Source organism: Lolium rigidum, chromosome 7 (genome assembly GCF_022539505.1).
Source record: "Lolium rigidum isolate FL_2022 chromosome 7, APGP_CSIRO_Lrig_0.1, whole genome shotgun sequence".
Classification (NCBI taxonomy): Eukaryota; Viridiplantae; Streptophyta; class Magnoliopsida; order Poales; family Poaceae; genus Lolium; species Lolium rigidum.
Genome location: NC_061514.1, coordinates 22116717 through 22137229, shown reverse-complemented (window position 1 = coordinate 22137229; position 20513 = coordinate 22116717).

Below are 20513 nucleotides of genomic sequence, written 5' to 3'. Positions count from 1 at the left end.
CGAAATTCGTGAAGGCGTGGCAAATGCTAGTGCAGGATTGTCGACGTTGTTCCCCTACTTCTTCCCGAAGAAAGAGGAGCCCCCGACTTTCCTTGCCCTTGCCAAGAGCTTCAATTCATCAGAAGACCTTGGACTGAAGATGCGTCAGGAAAACATGAAGATTGCTGTCGAAAGCACTGTTGCCCTGGTTGCTGACAGCCAACAGACTGTTGATTGGATGAAAGTTGGCGACACCGATCAAATAGAGCAATCAAGATGGAGGTCGCTGATTAAGGCAGCCAAGCCCAACACGAAGAAAATCTTGGCATATCTCGGGATCAAACCAGCTTCGACTCCTAGCTCATCAAGGCCGGAGGTCTAGTTGCATGCCTCTTTGTTTTTCTTTCTCTGTTTCTTTTGCTCTTGTCGCCAAAGTAGTTATTTGGCGACACGTACTTCATTAGCTCCACTGTAAGGCCTTTGTAATTATTCCGAAAGATTAATGAAAACTCTATCTTTTGCTTGTTGATTGATGTTGTCTTGTTTTATTAAATTTCAGTTGGTATTTGATAACTATACTCCATCTTCCGCTCCTTCCAATGTTTCGCCTTCTTCTTCTCGCTCAAGGAGAACTCTTGCTGATGCTACACCTGTCGAAGATTCCTTGCCGCGAGAATTGGATGAACTTCGGCAGCAACTTCAGTATGCAAAGAAGCAAACACTTGTAATGATGGAAAAATCTCGTAAGTCATCTGAGGCCGAAAAACTTGCACTTCAGCAAGCTCGCGAGGCCGTGGCTGCTAAGGAAATCGCTGCTTCCGAGGCTGAAAAGGCGACTACTCGAGAAAACTTCATGCTCGAGTTAATGAATGAAGCCAGTGCGGATATGTCGGGTATGCTTGTTTCATCCTCCAATATCTTCCGTCTTCATGCTACGTCTCTTAAAGTTTTCTGCTCCGTTGTTTTAATAGGTTCCTTTACTGATGCTGTTGCCGAAGAAGAGAGGGTAAATACTAGGACGAACCTCCTTGTTAACCTTTCCCTTGACCATGGTTCTCTGTTTTGGGCTACCCCAGAGAGGACCCGCCAGATTGTCAGATTTCAGGATCGCGCCTCTCAAACTCGCGACTTCCTTGACTTCTGTACCAAGACCCTGTCTATGGTTTATAACTCCATGTTTCCTCGGAACGTTCAACCAAAAACTCTTCCCGAGTTAATGGAGAAATTTAAGGATGCCCACAGGATCCATGATTTTGTCAGAGCTCAACTGGTAGCTGGCGCCAGATTTGCTCTTATCATGCTTCAGATCTGCCACTCAAATCTTGACCTGACCCAAGTTGTTGCGAAAGTTCATGAGAAGGTAAAGCGCCGAAGAGTTGGTGTCGACCGAATTAACACGAAGGTTTCGCCTATAGCCGAAGAAATGATTGAAGACCTTCTTCGGATGGATGCCGACTTTTTTGCAGATGGTCATTATGCTGATTTTCTTGGCGCTGCTCCTGAAGAAAACAGAATTACCCTTGATGACATATTGAATCATGACTAATTATTTTCCTTTGGTAGATAACTCTTCTTTGTAACCCATGATTGTGATTATATTGTGAAACAATCATCATATTTCTATATTTGTCTAGCCCCCGAGTGTTTCGGTGGCTATTTACTGTATTTGTGTATTGCGAGGTTTTGAACCAAGGCATTTATTTAATATGTATTTATGGCGAATATCAGCCCCCGAGCTTCTTTGTTGAGTACTATTTTGTATTTTTATTGACTCACGAGGTATTTTAATACCAAGGCAAGGCTTTTCTTTTTCGAGGAACTATATTGAAATTCGTCGGGTCAGAGACTTTGAGCATGTCGATAAAGAAAAGTTATATTGACACTATCTTTATTATATTGCAGCACCGCGAGCCCGCCTCATTAAAAACCTTTCCCGGCCCCACTCGGTGCCCCGAAAAAGGAAAAGAGTGCGTCTGAAAACTCGCGGGCGTTTCAGTACATTGAAGTTTTACAAGGACTATATTTCAACTCTAGGCATAGAACCGCCTGAGTTGCGCCACGTTCCAGGGGTTTTGCTCCTCCACCCCTGTCTTCTTGTCCTTTATCCTGTATGCTCCTCCTCCGATTACTTCCGTGACAATGTAAGGGCCAAGCCATGGTGACTCGAGTTTTTCATGACTTTTTTGCGTGAGCCGAAGAACTAGGTCTCCCACCTGAAAAGATCTTGGCCGCAAACGTCGACTGTGGTAATTCTTCAAGTCCTGTTGGTATTTGGTTACCCGAGACAGTACTTCATCTCTAGCTTCATCAAGTGCATCGACGTCATCTTCTAGCGCTTTTCTCGACACCTCTTCATCATATTCTACGACTCGTGGAGAGTCATGCTCTATCTCGATTGGTAATACTGCTTCTGCTCCATGAACCAAGAAGAACGGAGTTTCTTGTGTTGCTGTGTTTGGTGTTGTTCGTATGCTCCATAATACACTGGGCAGCTCCTCTGGCCAGGTGTGTCGAGCTTTCTCCAGTGGCGCTAATAAGCGTTTCTTAATGCCGTTGCAGATGATTCCATTAGCTTTCTCGACTTGGCCGTTGGTCTGCGGGTGCGCAACTGACGCAAAGTGTAACTTGATACCCACTTCTTTGCAATAATCTTTGAATTCGTGGGATGTGAAGTTGCTGCCATTGTCTGTGACGATGCTATGGGGCACTCCAAATCTGAAGACGAGGCCTTTTATGAATTTTACTGCGGATGCTCCGTCTGGTGAATTTATCGGCTTCGCTTCTATCCACTTTGTAAATTTGTCGACAGCTACTAGCATGTACTCCTTTCCTCCTGGCCAGGATTTGTGTAACTTGCCCACCATATCAAGTCCCCATTGGGCAAAGGGCCATGACAATGGTATTGGTGTTAGTTCTGCTGCTGGAGAGTGAGGTTTTGCGGCAAACCTTTGACACGCGTCGCAAGTTCTTACTATTTCCTTGGCGTCCTCGATTGCTGTCAACCAATAGAATCCTGCCCGAAAAACCTTGGCTGCAATAGCTCGACTACTCGCGTGGTGGCCACATATTCCTTCGTGTACATCCTTCAGAATTATTCTTCCTTCTTCGGGTGTAACACACCTTTGCAGGACGCCTGAAATACTTCGCTTGTACAATTCTCCTTTGATCACCGTGAAAGCTTTAGAGCGTCGAATTACTCGCCTTGCCTCAACTGGATCATCGGGTATTTCTTTCCTGAGGATGTATGATATATATGCTTGCATCCAAGGAACTTGTACCATCATTACAAGCTCTTGGTCCTCTTCATCCTCCGTGGTTTCGTGAGGGGTGTCGAAGTTTTCTCTTCTTTTGATTTTTTCGCACCTTTTTGGCTTCGTGGATCTCTCCGCTATTTCTTCCCAAAATACTCCCGGCGGGATTGGAAGGCACTGCGACCCGATGTTTGCGAGGACGTCAGCTTCATCGTTGCTCAATCTGCTGATGTGATTTACCTCGCATCCATCAAATAACTTCTCGAGCTCATTATACACCTCCTTGTATGCTACCATGCTATCATTGACTGCGTCACATTGGTTCATAACTTGCTGAGCCACCAATTGTGAGTCGCCAAAGATTTTTAGTCGAGTTGCACCGCAAGCTTTCGCCATCTTCATCCCGTGTATGAGAGCTTCATATTCTGCTTCATTGTTAGATGCGTTAGGGAACGTCATCCGAAGGATGTACTTCAACTTGTCGCCTTCAGGTGATATGAGTACTACTCCTGCGCCAGCTCCTTCTAGTCTTTTGGACCCATCAAAGTTCATGGTCCAGGTTCTCGACAAGTCTGGGGGTCCTGTGTTTTGCAACTCCATCCACTCTGCGATGAAGTCCGGCAGAACTTGCGACTTGATTGCTTTTCTTTTTTCATACGTGATGTCCCGAGGGGAAAGTTCTATTCCCCAAAGGGAGACACGACCCGTAGCTTCTGGATTGTTTAGTATATTTGACAAGGGAGCTTCATTGACCACTATGATCGGGTGTGCCGAAAAATAGTGGCGCAATTTTCGTGCTGTTGTGAACACTCCATATGCTAGCTTTTGGTACCGAGGGTACCTTTGTTTTGATGGCGATAAAACTTCGCCGACGAAGTATACTCGGCCTCTGTACTCCGTGGAGTTTTCCTTCTTCTTCTCTTTCGACAACTAGCACCGTGCTCACCACTTGGGGCGTGGCTGCAATATACAGCAGGAGAGGTTCCTTTTCCTTCGGCGCCACCAAAATTGGTGGTGTCGAGATTGTGCGCTTCAAATCCTCGAAAGCTCTGTCGGCCTCTTCGTTCCACTGGAATTTATCTCCTTGCTTTATCGGAGCGTAGAATGGTAACGCTTTTTCTCCCAGCCTGGCGACGAATCTGCTCAAAGCTGCGACTCGCCCAGTTAGCTATTGTATTTCTTTCAACTTTGTTGGCTTTCTCATTGTTACGATAGCTTGTATTTTATCGGGATTTGCTTCAATCCCTCTTGCTGAGACTAGAAACCCAGAAGTTCTCCTGCTGGGACGCCAAAAGAACACTTCGTCGGGTTCAACTTCAGGCAGAATTTGTCGAGGTTGTCAAAAGTTTCCTTGAGATCCTCGATCAGTGTTGTCCCCTTTTTTGACGTTATGACGACATCGTCGATGTATACTTGCACGTTTTTCCCAATCTGTGTCGCCAAACACTTCTGCATCATCCTCTGATATGTTGCTCCCGCATTTTTTAGACCGAAGGGCATTGTTCTGTAGCAAAACACGCCGTAAGGTGTAATAAACGCTGTCTTTACTTCATCTTCTTCTTTCAATCTGATCTGGTTATAACCAGAATATGCGTCCAGGAAGGAAAGACGTTCACATCCAGCCGTGGAGTCGATAATTTGATCGATCCTCGGGAGGGGAAAGTGATCCTTTGGACAATGTTTATTGAGACACGTAAAGTCGACGCACATGCGAAGGACCTGTCGTGTGTTTCTTCGGCACCATCACCGGGTTAGCTACCCATGTGGCTTCGTAGAATATCTCTTTGATAAAACCAGCTTCCTTAAGTCGATTTATTTCGATAGCATAGCTTTGCGGTTTGGTTCCGAAAACGCCGCAAAGGTTGTTTGATTGGTCTCGCTAATGGATCCAAGTTTAGGTGGTGCTCGGCAAGTTCCCTGGGTACTCCTGGCATGTCGGCTGGACACCATGCGAAGATTTTCCAGTTCTCACGGAGGAACTCGACGAGCGCGCTTTCCTATGCGATATCCATGTCGTTTGCGATAGATGTCGTCTTTTTCGGGTCTGTCGGGTGAATCTGCACCTCCTTAGAATTTTTCTCGGTATTGAAAGTTGATTCTTTATTTGGCCTTCCAACGTCTGGCAGTACGTCGTAATCGGTCATGCTTTTTGACGCCAAATACTCAGCTTGCATCCCGAAAGTTTCTGATAGCCGATGAAAATCCTTATCGCACTTATCGGCTAAGGCAAAGCTTCCTTTGATCGTGATTGGTCCCTTTGGTCCAGGCAACCTCCACAACAGGTATGTATAGTGTGGCACCGCCATAAATCTAGCATATGCTGGTCGTCCCAACAGAGCGTGGTATTGCGACGGAAAATCCACGACTTCAAATTCCAGCCTCTCGATTCTATAATTTTCTCGGGTCCCAAACTGAACGTCGAGATTGATCTTCCCCAATGGATAACTTGGTTTCTCCGGTGTGATGCCGTGGAACCTTGTGTCTGTTGGCTTCAAGTTTGCTAAGGATATGTTCATCTTCCTCAATGTATCTGCATACATAAGGTTTAGGCTGCTGCCGCCGTCTATGAACACTCGAGAGACATCAAATCCCGCGATAACCGCTGACAGAATAAGTGCCGACCGCCCCGGTCGAGGAACTTGCTGCGGATGATCTGCTATGGTGAAGCCAATATCTTGTCCTGACCAATTAAGATACTCAACTGTTGGTGGAGGCATTTTTTCTGCCATAAACACCTGTCGTGAGATTACTTTCTGAGCTCTATTGGATGGCCTTCCCTTCTGAATCATCGACACCGCTCCGTTGGAGTTAGGATCAACATAAGGTGGTGGTGGAGGTGCTGCCGCTATTCTGAGCTGATGCCGATTGTCGTCTGTAATCGCGGGAGGAGGCGGCAAGTGAATCTCGCTCCTGGGTTCTCGAGGATTTCTCTGTGTTGCTCGCGCGTTAGCGTGCTCGCATACCTTAGCATTGCCCGAAAATTTCGACAGCTCTTTCTGCAGGTGCCCTGACTGTCTTTTACCGTTGTCGTCGAGGAAAAAGTGCATTTGACACGGCCCATTCATCATCTCTTCGGGGGACACGAAAGGCCTTGGGAACCTAGGCCCGCTATTTTGCCTCGTTGTTGCGAGAATCATCCCCGTTATCACCTCGCTGTTCACTCGCTTCTCTGATAATCATCTCTGTTGTTTCCTCCTGTGTTTGCCCGAAAACCTGCCGAAATTTGCCCTGGAGCGTCATAGTTCGGGTACTGCCGAGGAAATCGTCGCCTCGGTTGATAGTTTCGACCACGGTCCTCCTCTGGCGACCTGTGCCGTTTGTTGTGGACAGCGTCTTCTCCATCTGCCCATCTGTTTGCTATCTCCATTAACGCGGATACTGTCTTTGGATTGGTCCTTCCCAAGTCCTCGACAAAATCTCCACGCCTGATTCCTGCGACAAACGCATCTATTGCTCTCTCGTCAGATATATTTTCTGCCGAGTTTTTGATGATATTCCACCTTTGGATGTACTTTCTCATTGGCTCATCTGGCTTTTGTCGACATGCTCTCAACTCCTCTAACGACGCAGGTTTTTTGCACGTGGATCCGAAGTTCTTGACGAACACGTCCTCGAAACTTTCCCAGCTGTCGATAGATCCCGGAGTGAGTTTCTTTATCCAAGATCGTGCGGCTCCACTCAAATGCACCTGTATGCTTTGCATAGCTGTTGCCCCGGTTCCTCCCGTGAGCTTCACTGTCTCGAGATAATCAACTAGCCAATCCTCTGGATCTTGAAGGCCGTCGAACTTCTTGAAGTTGTCGGGTAACTTGAATCCCGAGGGGACTCGAGTTTTTCGGACTCTCCTCGTGAAGCATGGTAAGCCGCACATATCTTCGTCGTTAAGCTCCGGAGATTGCCGATGATCCCTTCTGCTTTGCCGCGCTCTGTCGACCCTTGCTTGTGCTGCTGTGTCTCTTGCTCCACTTGGTCCTTCAGGTGCTGCCGCTGTTGCTGCTGCAGGTCGTGGACTATTTTGCCTTGCCGCTCCTTCGGGAGGCGTTGATACAAACGCTGTCCCCATAGCTCCAACTCCTGCTACCGCCATATTGTATAGTGTTTCCCTTGGATCACCTGGAGGTGGTTTAGATGCGAGGATAAAAGCATGTGTCGCCATATACCCAGCCTCTGGTGTCTTAGGGATGATGTTTCCTCTTGTATCTATCGACATGAAGGACATGTCGAGGTTTTGGACCAAGTGCTCTCTTTCTGCTTCGGGTATATGTTGCAACCTTGATCTTGCTCTGTTCCGCGCCTCCCTGTGGCTATCACCCGAAGTTCTAGATTGTCGACTTAGATCTGCCCTCCTCCTGCTAGATGCAGAAGCTGCCTCCTTTCTTCTGTTTAACTCAGCTGTCTGTTTTTCCAATTCTCTTGCAGCTCGTGCGAGCCTATATTGATATGCTTGCAATTCCTCTGGTGTGGCTGTGGTGGCCATTGGTTCTGAACCGTTCATAGCTCTCGCGGCTCTATCCCACGCTGCTTGCGAAAGCTGAACTCTGCTCGCGGCTGCGGCCCGACGTATTTATTGCCCAGGCCTTGTCGCAGATTGGAGGGATCGACGTATGGATTTCCCAGATCGTCGAAAGCCTCAGATGTTTCCTCTTGATCTTCAATGGCATAAATCTGATGATACTTTGTACTCAGATCTATGTTGGGTTTGGTGACATCATCGTTGAGATTGATGAAGACCTTGCCCACTGTGATAGATTTGTCGATGAAGTCGTAACTGTCGACATCGCTTGAGCCATCGCTTATATATGAGTCCGCGAGATGACTCAAACGACATGTCGTTGAAGATCTTGGCGAGTTTCTCTCTTGCTCGGTGCTGACGTAGCGTGTCGACGAAGTTTCTTCTTCTCCTGACTCGGTTGACGATGTATAGCTTGAAAAATCGGAATCGACCGCCGACGATCCCGACGAAATCGGAATTTCGACACGATACGATCCTTCCTTCTCGACGCGAAAGTGAAACCTTCCGAACGTCATCTCCATGGGCTCCGCCAGATACGCATATGCATCCAAACGGGAGGGTGGGTGAGGAACAAAATCGACAGGACCAGCAGCGATCTGTTTACCTCGATCCATTGCGTTGCTTGCGGTTGACGATGTCGAAGATCTTGAACGTGCCATCGAGATCAGATCCTTACGCCTCTAGTTCCCACGGACGGCGCCAATTGACAAGGTATCAACTTGTCAATGCCTATGGATTGTAGGCTAGGGTTTAGTTGGAAGTAGAGGGCAAGTAGATCTCGAAGGTTTCAGCCGAAAAGTACTCGACGATTATGAAAACTAGGGTTTGTAACAATGATTCGATGATCTCTTCGTCCCTCGACTCCCCCTTTATATAGGAGGCGGAGCCGAGGGTTTCGTTTTGTACAAGTTACAGAGTCCGGGACGGTTTCTAACTCATCCCGCCAGATTACAAATAACACTTCCTATTACAACTCTAACTTTCCTTAATATATCTTGGGCTCCCGAATCTTCTTATTCTTCGGGTAGTGGGCCTTCGATAAACCCCGGGTACTATCTTCGGCAGGCCCATTTGGGATGCCTATGTCGAATGGCATGTCACTCCGAGAAATTATCTTTGTTATCGTTTACACGCTCGGGACGAGCGAGGAACTAAGCTTAGGGATGCTGATACGTCTCCGACGTATCGATAATTTCTTATGTTCCATGCCACATTATTGATGATATCTACATGTTTTATGCATACTTTATGTCATTATTATGCGTTTTCCGGAACTAACCTATTGACGAGATGCCAAAGGGCCGATTCTTTGTTTTACTGCTGTTTTTTATTTCAGTAATCCTAGTAAGGAAATATTCTCGGAATCGGACGAAATCAACGCCCAGGGTCCTATTTTTCCACGAAGCTTCCAGAAGTCCGAAGGGGAAACGAAGTGGGGCCACGAGGTGGGGACACAGTAGGGCGGCGCGGCCCAAGCCCCGGCCGCGCCGGCCTAGTGTGTGGCCCCACCAGGACTCCACCGACCTTGCCCTTCCGCCTACTTAAAGTCTCCGTCGCGAAAACCCTACCACGTTCGACGAAACCAGAGAAAACCTTCCAGAGCCACCGCCATCGCGAAGCCAAGATCTGGGGGACATGAGTCTCTGTTCCGGCACGCCGCCGGGATGGGGAAGTGCCCCTGGAAGGCTTCTCCATCGACACCACCGCCATCTTCACCAACACTGCTGTCTCCCATGAGGAGGGAGTAGTTCTCCATCGAGGCTCGGGGCTGTATCGGTAGCTATGTGGTTCATCTCTCTCCTATGTGATTCAATACAACAATCTCATGAGCTGCCTTACATGATTGAGATTCATATGATGATGCTTGTAATCTAGATGTCATTATGCTAGTCAAGTGGATTTTACTTATGTGATCTCCGGAGACTCCTTGTCCCACGTGTGTAAAGGTGACAGTATGTGCACCGTGTGGGTCTCTTAGGCTATATTTCACAGAATACTTATTCACTGTTATGAATGGCATAGTGAAGTGCTTATTTATATCCCTTTATGATTGCAATGTGTTTTGTATCACAATTTATCCGTGTGCTACTCTAGTGATGTTATTAAAGTAGTTTATTCCTCCTTGCACGGTGTAATGGTGACGAGTGTGTGCATCGTGTAGTACTTGGCGTAGGCTATGATTGTGATCTCTTGTAGATTATGAAGTTAACTATTGCTATGATAGTATTGATGTGATCTATTCCTCCTTTCGTAGTGTGAAGGTGACAGGTGTGCATGCTATGTTAGTACTTGGTTTGGTTATGTTGATCCGTTATGCACTCTAAGGTTATTTAAATATGAACATTGAATATTGTGGAGCTTGTTAACTCCGACATTGAGGGTTCGTGTAATCCTACACGGTTAGTGGTGTTCATCATCCAACAAGAGGGTGTAGAGTCTAGCATCTATCTATTTATTCTGTTATGTGATCAATGTTGAGAGTGTCCACTAGTGAAAGTATGATCCCTAGGCCTTGTTCCTAAATATCGCTATCGCTGTTTGTTTACTTGCTTTACTCGCATCTTTACTTCCTGCAATATTACTACCATCAATCGCACGCCGAGCAAGCATTTTTTGGCGCCGTACTACTGCTCATATTCATTCATACCACTTGTATTTCACTATCTCTTCGCCGAACTAGTGCACCTATTAGGTGTGTTGGGAACACAAGAGATTTCTTGCTTTGTGGTTGCAGGGTTGCATGAGAGGGATATCTTTGACCTCTTCCTCCCTGAGTTCGATAAACCTTGGGTGATCCACTTAAGGGAAACTTGCTGCTGTTCTACAAACCTCTGCTCTTGGAGGCCCAACACTGTCTACAAGAATAGAAGCACCCGTAGACATCACGCAGCTCGCGAGGGGCGCCGCACCACCATCGACCACCGCTCCGCGAAGTCACCCTTAGCCGTGGTTGGGGCGTGATGGGTTCGTTGCATGGAAAACAAAAAAATTCTACCGCAAAGACAAATAAATCCAAGATCTAATCTATGGAAAAGCCAAGATCAAATCTATGAGATCGGAGCAACGAGATGTATGTGAGACTAACCCTCGAAGATTCCAAAGCCTACGAGATCAGATCTCGTTTTTGATGTAGTCGATCGTCCCGGTGCTGCAATCCGGCGACGACTTCCGTACTCGGTCGCGCGTACGGTGTCGATGAAGCCCGTCCTCTCCCCGTTCCAGCGGGCAGCGGAGGTGTGGTAGATCTCCACGGAATCCTAGCAGCACGACGGCGTGGTGGTGGTGGTGGAGAAGAAAAACTGCAGGGCTTCGCCTAAGCCGGAGCAGTGTATGGAGGAGGAAGAGAGGGGGAGGCCAGGGTTTGGTGAATGGGTGTGGTGGCCGGCCACCCCCTTCCATCTTTATATAGGGGGAGGGGTCGGCCTAGGGTTTCCGCTGGCCCCACCTCATCCTTGGCCGGTGCATGGGGGGGTTTCTTCCCCCTCAAGCCTTCCCCTTTATCTCTTCATTTAAACACTTTAATTTAGAGATAGATTTTATCTCTAGATTTAAACCATTTAAATTAGAGATAGATCTTATCTCTAGGGGTGGGCCGGTCTGGGCCCACATGTCATAGTGGGCAGGACCCACCATGCCATGTGGCGCCTATGTGGCCCCTCCCGGGGTGGTGGGCCCACTTGTGACCCTCTAGAACCTTCTAGAAGTTCCAGTCAAAAACACCGGAACTTTCCTGAACCCCGGAAAGTGACTTCCCATATATGAATCTTATTCTCCAGACCATTCCGGACCTCCTCGTGATGTCCTGGATCCCATCCGAGACTCCGAACAAACTTCGGTCTCCATCTCATATTCCGAATCTACTGATGCGACATCGAACCTTAAGCGCGTCACCCTACGGTTCGTGAACTATGCATACATGGTCGAGACTCCTCTCCGAGCAATAACCTATAGCGGGATCTGGAGATCCATAATGGCTCCCACATATTCAACGATAACTTACTGATCGATTGAACCATTTACATATGATACCGATTCCCTTTGTCACGCGATACTTTACTTGTCCGAGGTTCGATCATCGGTATCTCCATACCTAGTTCAACTTCGTTACCGACAAGTACTTGATACGTCCTCGACGTATCCATAATTTCTGTCGTTCCATGCTTGTTTTATGACAATACTTACACGTTTTGCTTGCACTTTATGATGATTTCATGCGTTTTCCGGAACTAACCTATTAACAAGATGCCACAGGTGCCGGTTCTCGTTTTCTACTCGTTTTTGGTTCCGTAAAGGCTGTTTGGGCAATATTCTCGGAATTGGACGAAATCAACGCCAAACCTCCTATTTTTCCCGAAGCATCCAGAACACCGAAGAAGAGTCGGAGATGGGCCGGGGGCCACCACACCACATGGCGGCGCGGGCCGGACCCGGCCGCGCCGGCCTAGGGTGTGGCGCCCCGTGTGCCCCCTCGCGCCGCCTCTTCGCCTATAAAATCCCTTTCGACCTAAAAACGCAGTACCAATTGACGAAACTCCGGAAAGACTCCGGGGCGCCGCCACCGTCGCGAAACTCCAATTCGGGGGACAGAACTCGTCCCGGCACCCTCGCCGGGATGGGGAAGTGCCCCGGAAGCCATCTCCATCAACGCCACCGCCTCCGCCATGCTCCGTGAGTAGTTCCCCCATGGACTACGGGTTCTAGCAATAGCTATGTCGGTATACTCTCCCCCATGTACTTCAATACAATGGTCTCATGAGCTGCCTTACATGATTGAGATTCATCCGATGTAATCGGTGTTGTGTTTGTTGGGATCCGATGGATGATACATTATGATTAGTCTATCTATAAAGTTTGTGAAGTTATTGTTGCTGCAATCTTGTTATGCTTAATGCTTGTCACTAGGGCCCGAGTGGCATGATCTTAGATCTGAGCTTTATAATTGTTGCTTAGATTGTATCTACAAGTTGTATGCACATGTCACTGTCCGGAACCAAAGGCCCCGAAGTGACAGAAATCGGGACAACCGGAGGGGATGGTAGTGATGTGAGGATCACATGTTTTCACGGTGTGTTAATGCTTTGCTCCGGTACTTTATTAAAAGGAGTACCTTAATATCCAAGTAGTTTCCCTTGAGGCCTGGCTGCCACCTGCCGGTAGGACAAAAGATGTTGTGCGAGTTTCTCATTGCGAGCACGTACGACTATATACGGAAAACATGCCTACATAATTAATAAGCCCGATGTTCTATCTTAATGCTTTGATTCCTATCAATTGCCCAACTGTAATTTGTTCACCCAACACTTGTCACTTATTGGAGAGTTACCACTAGTGTAGATCGCTGGGAACCCCGGTCCATCTCTCATCATAATATACTTGTTCTCTATGTCATTGGAAGTAGTATCAACTATTTTCCGGTGCCATTGCTCCCATATTGCTATTACTGCTGCTGTGTTACTGTTACTACTGCTCTCATATTACTGCTACTTTTACATCACCCCTGTTGCTAGTGCTTTTCCAGGTGCAGCTGAATTGACAACTTAGTTGTTAAGACTTATAAGTATTCTTTACCTCCCCTTGTGTCGAATCAATAAATTTGGGTTTTACTTCCCTCGAAGACTGTTGCGATCCCCTATACTTGTGGGTCATCAAGACTGTTTTCTGGCGCCGTTGCCGGGGAGGCATAGCTCTACTCATAAGTTCACCTGGGGAGTACACTCTACCTCTCTCTCTGTTTTATTTTGTTTTGTTTTGCTTAGTTTACTTTTGTCTAGCTTATTTGTGCTTAGTTTATTTCTGTCTAATATTAGTTTGCGTAGTTTACTTTTGCTTAGTTTATTTTTGTCTTGTTTTATTTGTCTCATATACCCAAAAATCCATAAAAATTTGAAAAACCAAAAAATTAAAAACTGCTGTTATGGGAGAACCAACAACCTACTTGGAGCTTATGGAATGTTATAATTGTTATAGAGAATCAAGAACTGGTAAAATAATGAGTGCTATGATAGAAAAACTGAATACAATGGCTAGAATCTTGCTTAGACGCCATGACATAAACTGTTGCTCTCAACAGGATACTAAACATCTTAAATTTCAATGTGGCTTTAGTGAGGAATATTTTATTAAGAGCTATAATCGGAATTGCTATATTCATTATGGGTTCGAAGAGGTAGAACAATTTGTCTTATTTATGGGAGCCTCCGAGATAGAATCCTTCATGGTTGAGAATTATGAAACTTGTGCTATTTGTAAGGACCTTAAAGATTATGTCTCTACTATCCTTAATTCTTGCATAGAATGCTACAGTAGGAATCCTTATATCCTCGATTATAAAGAGAGACACATTAATGCACAAGAATGCACTCACAATTTGCAGGAACCAGTGGAAGAAGAAACTGATGAACCTCAAAGCTCATTGGATAAAAAAGAGGAGGAAATTGATGAACCTGAATGCTCATTGGATGAAAAGGAAGAGGAGAGCGACGAACAAAAGGAGGAAGAATGGATTAGCTACCCATGCCAACCTTCTAATGAGAGTAACTCTTTATCTCTTACACTATTTGATTGTCCTCCATGCTTACCGAAAGAGGTTGAATGTTATGTTCCTGTGGATTCTCTTGAAATACTACCTATGAGTAAAACTTGTGAAAATAATTATGCTACCGTTATATATGATAATCCATGCTACTTTGATAAATCTTATGATAATGCTTTGTTTGTGCCTCGATGTCGAAATGCATGGTACTAAAGAATTTTGCTTAGCAAATGTTTATGATAAAGCTCTAGATGATGGTCCTATGTTACTTGATACTATTAATTGTACTACTAATGAAAATGGGATTGGAGAGTTCTTGACTTTATCTATGTGTCCCATATTTTCTGAGATTGATCAACTACCTTGTTATATTATTAATAAAAGTAAGCTTGAAAGTTTTAATTCCACTATTCTTGAATTTGATAAAAATTATATGTTTGTGGATCATGAAAAGTATGCTGCATGTGATAGTTATATTGTTGAGTTTGTTCATGAAGCTACTGAAAATTATTATGAGAGAGGAAAATATGGTTGTAGAAATTTGCATGGTACTAAAACACCTCTCTATGTGCTTAAAATTTTGAAGTTACTCTTGTTCTATCTTCCTATGCTTGTTATTTTGCTTTTCATGAACTTGTTTATTTACAATTCCTTTTCATAGGAAGCATGTTAGACTTAAATGTTTTTTGGATTTGCCTCTTGATGCTCTCTTTTGCTTCAAATACTATTTCTTGCGAGTGCATCATTAAAACTGCTGAGCCCATCTTAATGGCTATAAAGAAAGAACTTCTTGGGAGATAACCCATGTGTTATTTTGCTACAGTAATTTGTTTTATATTTGTGTCTTGGAAGTTGTTTACTACTGTAGCAACCTCTCCTTATCTTAGTTTTGTGTTTTGTTGTGCCAAGTGAAGCCTCTAATCGAAAGTTGATACTAGATTTGGATTTCTGCGCAGAAACAGATTTCTATCTGTCACGAATCTGGGCTGTTTTCCCTGTAGGTAACTCAGAAAAATATGCCAATTTACATGCGTGTTCCTCAGATATGTACGCAACTTTCATTAGTTTTGAGTTTTCTGATTTGAGCAACGGAAGTATTTTATTAAAATTCTTCTTTACTGGCTGTTCTGTTTTGGCAGATTCTGTCTCTCGTTTTTTGCATTGTCTCTTGTGGACTTTAAGCGAGCTTTTCTAGACGTAGAGAGCTGTAGCTAATGTTTTATTGAGTTCTTGCAATGTGCCACTACAGGACCAAGGTGGATTCAAATTTTTTGAGTACTAACCCCTCTAATGAAGTTTATGAGAAGTTTGGTGTGAAGGAAGTTTTCAAGGGTCAAGAGAGGAGGATGATATATGATCAAGAAGAGTGAAAAGTCTAAGCTTGGGGATGCCCCCGTGGTTCATCCCTGCATATTTCAAGAAGACTCAAGCGTCTAAGCTTGGGGATGCCCAAGGCATCCCCTTCTTCATCAACTTATCAGGTTCCTCCCCTGAAACTATATTTTTATTCAGTCACATCTTATGTGCTTTACTTGGAGCGTATGTGTGTTTATTTTTTGTTTTGTTTTTGTTTGAATAAGATCGGATCCTAGCAATCCTTGATTGGGAGAGAGACACGCTCCGCTTTTTCATATGAACACTTGTTCTTCGTTTTACTTTTAATGTTCAATGATAAAAGTTGGAAGCTACAATACTTATCTTTATTTGGTTGGGAAAAGAAAATGCCTCATATGTTGTGGATAATTTGACACTTGCCAATTGTTTTGAGTTCTCAAGTAGATCATAAGTTTTTGCATGTAGTTTAAACCTATTAGTGGAGAACTACCGTAAAGCTTGTTAAAATTGGTTTGCATAATTGATCTCTCTTAAGGTCTAGATATTTTCTGGTAAAAGTGTTTGAGCAACAAGGAAGACGAGTAGTAGAGTATTATAATGCTTGCAATATGTTCTTATGTAAGTTTTTGTCTGTACCGGTTCATACTTGTGTTTGCTTCAAACAACCTTGCTAGCCTAAGCCTTGTATCGAGAGGGAATACTTCACATGCATCCAAAATCCTTGAGCCAACCACTATGCCAATTGTGTCCACCATACCTACCTACTATGTGGTATTTCCTGCCATTCCAAAGTAAATTGCTTGAGTGCTACCTTTAAACAATTCAAAATGCTTCTCAATTTGTGTTAATGTTTTATAGCTCATGAGGAAGTATGTGGTGTTTATCTTTCAATCTTGTTGGGCAACTTTCATTAATGGACTAGTGGCTTCATCCGCTTATCCAATAATTTTGCAAAAAGAGCTGGCAATGGGATTCCCAGTCCCAAATTAATTAACAAAAATAGACACTCCTCCATGGTATGTGATTGTTGGACTGACACCCGAAGGATTCGGTTAGCCATGGCTTGTGTAAGCAAAGGTTGGGGGAGTGTCATCATCATAATAAAAATAAAATAAAAAGGCACTCCTTCATGGTATGAGATTGTTGGCGGGCACCCGAGGATTCGGTTAGCCATGGTTTGTGAAAGAAAGGTTGGAAGGAGTGCCACCCAAAAATAAAATAAAATGGGAGCCGCTCTTTGAAGGTTTGTCTGGCAAGGGGGTTAGAGTGCCCACTACCATTCGTTGACAACAACAAAAACCTCTCAAAATTTTACCTTTTTATGCTCTCTTTATGTTTTCAAAACCAAAGCTCTAGCACAAATATAGCAATCAATGCTTCCCTCTGCAAAGGGCCATTCTTTTACTTTATGTTGAGTCAGTTTACCCACTTCCTTCCACCTTAGAAGCAAACACTTGTGTTAACTGTGCATTGATTCTTACATACTTGCTTATTTGCATTCATCATATTACTTTGCGTTGACAATTATCCATGAGATATGCATGTTGAAAGTTGAAAGCAACCGCTGAAACTTATATCTTCCTTTGTGTTGCTTCGATACCTTTACTTTGAATTTATTGCTTTATGAGTTAACTCTTGTGCAAGACTTTTGATGCTTGTCTTGAAAGTATTATTCATGAAAAGTTTTGCTATTGTTATCACCGGATTTTGACCAAGTCAGAGGTGGGCCGCGATCAAGATGGGCTTAAAGATTATACATGGAAGAATATACATGAATCGGCCTTATGCGCAACGTTTGGGCTAGTATGCCCGTGTATCTGTAATATAGTAGATCGCATCTTAGATTAAAAGATAGAGTTTGACCCGTGCACGGTTAGGTGCACGCCTAAATTAGAAAGTCCCCTGGACTATAAATATGTATCCAGGGTTTATGGAATAAACAACAACCAACGTTCAACCACAAATCAATCTCGGCGCATCGCCAACTCCTTTGTCTCGAGGGTTTCTACCGGTAAGCATCATGCTGCCTAGATCGCATCTTGCGATCTAGGCAGCACAAGCCTATCTCGTTGTTCATGCGTTGCTCGTACTGAAGCCTTTTTGATGGCGAGCAACGTAGTTATCTTAGATATGTTAGGGTTAGCATTGTTCTTCATATTACATGCTTTCGTAGTGCAACCCTTGCATATCTAGCCGCCCTTACACCTATCTTAGGTGTAGGGGCGGCACCCCGCTTGATCATTATTTAGTAGATCCGATCCGTTACGGTTGCTCCTTGTTCTTCAAGGATTAGTTTAATATCTGCAATAGTTAGGCCTTACAAAGGGTTGGAGGATCCAGCGGCACGTAGGGTGTCGTTTGCTAGTCCTAGACAGGATGTTCCGGGGATCAACCTCGTGTTGGTTTTTAGGCCTTGTCTAGGATCGGCTTACGATCACCGTGCGTGGCCGCGAGGCCCAATCGTGAGTAGGATGATCCGATTATGCGGTGAAAACCCTAAATCGTCGTAGGTCGCATTAGCTTTATCTTGATCAAGCAGGACCACCATATATTCGTGCACCTCGTACGAATCATGGGTGGATCGGCTCCTTGAGCCGATTCACGAGATAACTCGAGAGCCGATCGAGGCTCGTATTTAATGTTTACGTGTATGCCATGCAGGAAACTAAGCGAGGCATCTTCATCACCTTCCCGACCAGGTATAGGTCGGTGGCACGCCCTTGCACCAAGCATCGGACGTGTGTACCGGAGGCTTTGCGGGCCGTCGCTCGGAGAGACCGGGGCCAGCCGCAGCCCTAAGTTGTTCCCGGCTCTATCGTGTTGCCCGTCGCTGCCCGCCGGTGGGTTTTGACCGCAACACATTTCGGCACGCCCCGTGGGACAAGCTTCGTCATCAACCACATCGCCATCTACATCCGAGATGGCGGACGGCACCCTGATCACGTACGAGGATCTGACGGACGAGCTCAAGAAGAAGTATGACGAGGTCAGAGCAATCCTCGAAGCCGACCTCATCGGCTCTTTTCACAGAACCCGTTCCCATGGCATCAGGTGGAAAGGGTTCTCACCTGAAGGCGCGCTCGATGAAGTAGACCTGGCCGTCCCGTCAGAAGAACGCACCAGGTCCCTGCGTCAGGAGATTGGCTGCATGGTGACTCACTCGCTGCATTGCCATTCTGAGAGCCTGGTGAATACTTTGGAGCGTGTCGCTTTTCGGATGATACAGGAAATCATGAGGCACCAGTGCCCTCCGTCAGGACCAGCTCTCGGGACCTACCAAGGAGAGGTGCCACTCCAGTCCCGTCCACCGTTGTCATTCGCATTGGCGGCACCAGAAGTGCCGAGTTCACCGGCGTGCGCCGTTGACAGTGTTGAGGACACTTACCCTGGGAGGTGCCAGCCAAGATACTCGTTCGACATCAACATGGTAGAGCTGGGGCACCGCCCTGATAAGGGTATAGACGAGGGCAGCTGCTCTCATAGCGAAGATAAGGAGGAAGCTGCTCCACGCGATCGGCCCCGACACTGCCAAAAGATCCTGGTGATGATCAAGATGGAGGCCGATTCTAGCGATCGGCCCGTATTATCTGTACCACCTGCTCTCCCAGTATGTGACGTCGACCTCACAGGTGACGGAAAGCTAGGGTATGGGTTTACATCGGCTGATGAGCTAGAGGAAGTCGACATCGGTCCTGGGGATAAGCCGCGACCGACTTTTATCAGCAAGAAGTTAGATCCACAGCTCGGGGGCAGATGATAGCTCCGTTAAAAGAATACCCGGATTGCTTTGCATGGGATTACACGGAGATGCCTGGGTTGGACAGGAGCATCATTGAACATCGGCTCCCCTCAAGAAAGGATTTCGGCCGTTCCAACAACGAGCACGTCAGATGAGGGCCGAAATTCTGGAAGAAGTCAAAAAAGAGATCGAGAAGATGTTGGCCGCCGGGTTCATCAGGCCATGCAGGTACGCTGAGTGGATCTCCAGTATCGTTCCTGTAGAGAAGAAGGACGGCCGATGGCGTGTGGCCATCGATTTCCGAGATCTCAACAGAGCCACTCCAAAAGACGAGTATCCGATGCCTGTGGCGAAACATTGATCAATGCGACTGCTGGCCACAAGGTGTTGAGCTTCATGGATGGCAACGCCGGCTATAACCAAATCTTCATGGCTCCGGAAGATATACACAAGACCGCATTCAGAGTACCAGGGGCAGTAGGCTTATTTGAATATGTAGTCATGACCTTTGGGTTGAAGAATGCTGGTGCAACGTACCAACGAGCCATGAATTATATATTTCATGATCTGATCGGTAAGTTGGTGGAAATCTATATCGACGACGTGGTAGTCAAATCTGTCTCCATGGAGGGACACTTGGATGATTTACGGCGCGTCCTGGACCGAACTCGGAAGTTCGGGCTGAGAATGAATCCGAAGAAGTGTGCCTTTGGTGTGACGGCTGGTCAGTTCCTAGGTTTTCTGGTTCATGAACGGGGAATTGAGATCGGCCTGAAAAGTCAAGAGGCGGTGCGTACCATGCAGCCGCCCACCACGAAGAAGGAGCTCCAACGTCTCATCGGCAAGATCAATTTTGTCCGACGATTCATCTCTAATCTGTCGGGACGAATCGAGCCGTTTATGGCGCTGGTGAAAACTAAATCTGATGACGAGTTTCACTGGGGGCGGAACAGCGGCGACGGCGTTTGATGAGATTAAGCGGTATCCGACGACGCCGCCTCGTGCTAGTTCCGCCCCCAGCAAGACAGGCCGTTCTACATCTACTTATCAGTAGCTGACACGTCCATCGCTTCGGTAGTGGTGCAACTCTACGAGGGCGTTGAAAAGGTTGTTTTCTACCTCAGCAGAAGGATGTTGGACGCGGAAACAAGATATCCTGAGGTC